Source organism: Rhinopithecus bieti, unplaced genomic scaffold (assembly GCF_001698545.2).
Source record: "Rhinopithecus bieti isolate Rb0 unplaced genomic scaffold, ASM169854v2 scaffold_35856, whole genome shotgun sequence".
In the NCBI taxonomy this organism is placed as follows: domain Eukaryota; kingdom Metazoa; phylum Chordata; class Mammalia; order Primates; family Cercopithecidae; genus Rhinopithecus; species Rhinopithecus bieti.
In genome coordinates, this window is record NW_016815820.1 from 2,064,417 (window position 1) to 2,069,764 (window position 5,348).

General features: G+C 40.1%; 1 protein-coding gene across 1 annotated transcript in view; it reads left to right on the forward strand.

The window, feature by feature from the left end:
• Nucleotides 1-4,466, forward strand: part of ZNF652 (zinc finger protein 652) — an 83,625-nt gene extending 79,159 nt beyond the window's left edge. Inside the window, exon 7 of the transcript XR_001881844.1 lies at nt 27-4,466. The gene's annotated coding sequence lies outside the window, so the exon portion shown is untranslated. The remainder of the gene's footprint in view (nt 1-26) is intronic.
• The last annotated feature ends 882 nt before the right edge of the window (nt 4,467-5,348 follow it).

Sequence of the window (5,348 nt, forward strand, 5' to 3'; positions counted from 1 at the left end):
CAAAAGATTTTTTTTTTTTTTTTTAGGAATGAAAGGTCATAAGCCATTAGAAATAGTGGCATTATTATGCAATAACAACACCCTAGCTAACCTGCTTTTGTCATCTGTAGCACTTACAATAAAGAATGATGACCTTCCAACCCTGGACACTACCTCGATAAAGCAAACCAGAGATCCTCTCTACACTTTCTATGGAAGCCATAAAAGTTGCCATCAATATATCCACTTTCATAGTTCTATACTTTTATACTTTCTAGACTTTTTTATAGACTTTATGATAAAATCTTTTTGTCTTAGAGGATAGGTTTTGCAAGATTCAAAGGAAAATCAAACTCTTGGTCGTTCCAGCTTTGAAGCTTTTGCTTCAGTAAATTTGTTTAAAGAACCAGATCACATACCATTTATGAAATTCTTTAAATCAAAACTACTTTGCAGACATGCATATTTGGAAAACAAACTCTTTCTTGTTCTCTAGAGAGAATCTGTATTGTTGTAAGAAACTACTTATAAGGTGGCTTTCTTTCTGCTTTGTTACTCTATGTATTACTCAATAATATATGTATGGTCACATGTTCCTGGAGTTGTTTTATTTCTTTATGACAGATACATGAGTATGCACCTCTCTCTAATCCTCTGATGTCACTGCAGCTTCAGTCTCTCTCACTCTGTTTTTGAGTGCCTTCAAAATGCCAGCATCCTGGAACATTCTTTTCCTGAGCTAAATCCTACCTCTGACTATTTCATTATCCATGAATATTGGAATTCACCCATATTCCAGTGGGCTTAACTCTACAAACTAGCTAAAACCTTGGACAAGAATTTTGACTGAATTTCTGTTTTGTTCCTCCATGTCATTTTTAGGTTACATTTTTAACTTTTATTTATATGTTATTTCTTCACATATTACATCTCCCTGTTGAAAGATTTTATCCTTATTTGACTCTTCACCTTCTTTACTTTCACCGGAAATTCGACGTTCCTTTAAAATTAAAGGTCATTGAATATGTCTTTTGAACACCTTTTTCTCAACTGAAGTCTTCCTGAATGCCTCGCCTTTCTGATGAAGGGATCCTGAGTGCTGCTGTTGCTCTGCCCTGTTCCCATGTGCCCACTCTCTTCCATACACATTTTGCGAGACTCTACTCTTTTAGTCAAATTTATTTAAAATTGCTCTCTGGGTTTCTGCTTTCTCATGGCCCTGTCCCTCAAAAACTTCTGTTTATTTTTTCTAGCTGTTTTCATCTAATTGGTTTAAAACATATGATGGATCCATAATATATGAAGGATGTAATGAAAAGGAGGTTGCAGTGTTTTCCATGTAATATGATCGAGCACCTCCGTGATCAAACATTTAGCAATTGGCTAGTCCTTCACAGCCAGAGCGGAAGTTTGTGCTGTGTACAGTTCTTTTTACTCCCTTCCAGTTCTCCTCCAAAACTGGAGAAAAAGAAAAAAAAAAATGAACTCTTTCAAATGAGATTTGATTGCATTTTTTAGGTGAATGAAAGCTTGGAGTTGAGTGTTTGGGCCTTAGTCAGCATTTTTCCTTTCTAACTTAAAATCTCATGTCCTTTTCCTTAAAGTTAATAGTACTCAGGTTTTTAAGACTAACTGATAACCACACAAGGTGGGTGTCTAAGAAGGCAGCTGTTAATACATTCTCCATCTTTCCCGTCTGGCAACAGACACTATATTATTGGTGAGATAGTGCAAAATTGTGAGAATTGGTTATGTTTGATGATGAATAAATTCAAGATTTGTGAAGGCTTCACTGCTATCTGGGATGGGAAGATGAGTTTACAAAATGAAAAAGGTTTTATGTTACAGAAATCAGTAACAAGCGCTTCTTACTGTGTTAAATACCTTTCACTTCATTCACCGCGATGTTTCTTCCTCATTATTGATCTAGAAGTTTGCCTCTTGGATAGTAACTAGCTACTTACAGTATCTACTTTAAAATTTGTGGCTTTTCTCTTCAGAGTCCCAGGCCATAAAACAGTGGAGAGCTGTACTTGCTTGTCATTTGGAGGAACCATGTCCTTGAGACAGCCTGCTGTCTTGTATGTTTCAGTAGGAAACTTCTGACACACGCATCCAAGGGAGTTCCTGCCCCTGAGAGTGTTCCCATAGCTTTCCAGTCGCAGATTACTTTCACACTACGTCAGCTTCTCTGGTGAGATCAGGGATGTTACATATTACTTGAAAATGATTTCATAGGAAGTGAGGATGGGGCAAGAAAGGGGGTGGAAGCTGAATTTTGCTTAACTTCAGAAGGAAATCTGATACTTGCCTTGGCTAGTTCTGATCAACTAAAGAGCCTGTGTCTGTACTGGATGTGCCAGAGAATCAAGTTTCTGGAATATCCAGCTCCTCTGAATGAACACAGCTTCCTCCCTACCCGTCTTTTACAGGTGAAAAGGGACCGTCTGATGAGCATGATAGACTTTAACTCACATCCTGTACAGGACTCAAGACTTTCATTGCATTTGAAAGTTGGTGGGAAGTATTTTATTCTGCTAGAACTTCTAACCCTCCTAGAAATATCTTTTCATACTCTATTAATTCATTAGGTTAAAAAGAAACTGTGTGACATAATTTTTGTGTTTACTTCTTAAGTTGTCTCCCCAAGGGCATATATGTAGCCTCTGAAAATAGGATGATTTCTTCTCAATCTTCCATAAATTTGAATATGTGTTTTATTCGTTTCTTGACATGGGCTGTGTGACTGTTTTCCATCAGCAGTTCTGGCTTTGTCCACAAGGGAGCAATAAAGTACTTTAGCTTTATTCTCAACCTTCTAAAGAAAGATCTCACTTTTAAATCTCTTCTGGAATAGCCTCTTGGCTCGAAGCTTATTCATATATTTTGATTATTTAAGAAGTGTTCCCTTATTACAAAGTCCAGTCGTCGTTCATCCCTCATGATGCAAGCAATGATTGACTTGTGGGTCTGGAGTCCTTGTGGGTCAGGCATCTTAGTTAATTCGACTTTTTACATATTGATGACCTCCAGATTGAAAGCCAGGACCTTCCCATGGGGGCGCCTTTGTGTGCTGAAGGCAGAGCAGGCAGGCTTCCCCGCTCCTATCTCCTTCACAGGCCACCACCATCACATCTACAGAAGGAGGAACAAGAGCACTGGGGGAACTCTGGAGTATGAGTAAGGAAATGCTTCTCACCTTTTCTGCTCCAAAGGGGTATCTGTTACATCAGGGAGCAAGTCCTCTAGGTCAGACCCTTCCTCCCGACCAGTGCAACAGGCACTCTAGGTTAGAAACTGTGCGCTCCCCCTCTGTCAGTTACTTTGTCTAAGGGCTTCTAACCATGATCATCAGCTCTCTGGCCATTGGTGCTTATTGCAGCAGCATCTTCACAACAAACAGGTCAGTAATCAACCTGGGAAGGGAAAAGACCAGACAGTAAATATTACCCCAGTAGAGCCGGTAGGCATTTACACCTGGAATGGCCTTCTTAACTGATTTCTGCCTGGTCCCCTCACCCCCAGCCAAGTCTGAACCTGAGCAATATCAGGCACAGAGGGTGGTGTCTACTTGTAACTCCAACACTTGACAAAAAACAAAACTGAAGCTGTGATTGGTTTAGGCAGCAAGTGGCCAGGTGCAACTTGTTTGTTTTTATTTTTGTTTTCCCCAACAGTACTGAGATCACTTGCACTTTTCCTCATTTGTTAAGAAAAGAAAATCCAGTTTGCTTGCCATGACTTGTTTAGCGTTAGGTTTACAAAGCTTGTTGAATGTTGAATATTTGTCCAAAGGAGTTTGACAAAATAGAAGCTGCTTGGTCCCTGTTCTGCCTGCTAGGTCATAAGGATGAAGGCCATGTGGCTGGGGTACTTATGTCAAGTCCAGAATGGGGCAGTGTCCCTCTCCTACCTCTCTGCGGAGATGCAATTGAAGGTCAAGTAGACTCAGTGTAGGGCAGGCAGCTGTCATGCTGCAAAGAAGTTTAGAGGAGTCTTTGGGTTGGGGAGGTGACAGGTAGGTAGGACAGGATCTCTTAAGATGGGAAAGATACTGGGGAGAGGAGGGCTGCTTGGCCCCAGGGAACTGCAGTGAGATGGAACTGAGCTCCGCTCCTGAATCTCCAAACGAGCCCATAGTGCCCAGCTTCCCTGAGTCGTTTTTTCCAGCATCCTGTCAGATCCCTCAGTGTACTGATTTCCCCCTTGTGTTAACTATATCAATATTATTTTTTTAGCAATTGAAATGCACTTTTTTATTTCAACTCAATCATGATTTTAAGTATAAAAAATTTATAGATTGTTAACTACTTTTTTGTGTATTTTTAACCACTCAATGTAGCATTGTATATTTTTTTCTTGTGAGACTCTGGTACAGGTGTGCCGCCTAATGAATTTTCTGAGATGCTGGGCCTTTGGATGTGTACGGTAACCAACTTAATGCTAATGTTCAAAGTAAAAAAAAAAAAAAAAAAAAAGCAGCCATATCCCCTTTGTGTCTTTCTTCATTTCTTCCATACCCTCAGGTGACAACATTTTGAGGTCCCCATTGCTAACAAATTGCCCTTTTTGAGAAAAACGAACAATCCTGCAGTCTTCTTCTGCTGTTACTTGTTTACTTGTTGTTTCTAGTGATGGTGGTAATAGGCTGACCTACCCCAAACCTGCCTGATCTCTTCATGAATAACATGTTTTCAAGGCTGTTAATCAAAGGCAGAGTGATTAGTTCTCTCTTTGCAGCGCTGTTTGTTTTCAGTAACACTAGTGTGTTCAGCCGAGCAATAATCTGAAAGTATCCTTGAGAACAGTGTTTAGACAAAGGATCAGGATTGGGTTCTGAACCAATTTGAAGAAAAATCAACACAGATTGAAACAGCTTACAAAGTATAGTCAGTGAAAAGCAATAATTATAAAATATGGTACTTGGGATGAGGCAGCTTTCCCTACCTCTACGCCCTTCATTCAGTCACTCATTCATTTATTCCACAAATGTTTATTAGATGCCTAATACGTGCTGGGCATTGATCTGGCCACGGGGGATTCAGCAATGAGCAAGACAGGCTCTACTCTCACAGACCCTGCTTTCCAGTGGAGAAACCCTGACAATAAACAAATGATGATCTTATATAATGTCAGGTGGTGTGGGCCCTTGTACTGTGAAGCTTGCCCTCAGAGCTGTGACTGTAGTCAGCTGGAAGATCGACTAGCTTCTGTCATCATAAGCCTTCCCGGTCCATGAGCCACCGATTTTGTTCCTTCTAAGGATTCCATTGAGGGAGTTGAGTGTATAGGAAGGAAATCTTATTGTTCAAGTTTCCCTTTGAAACCTCTTAGAATGGAATAAAACTGCCCAAATCATAGAATTACTA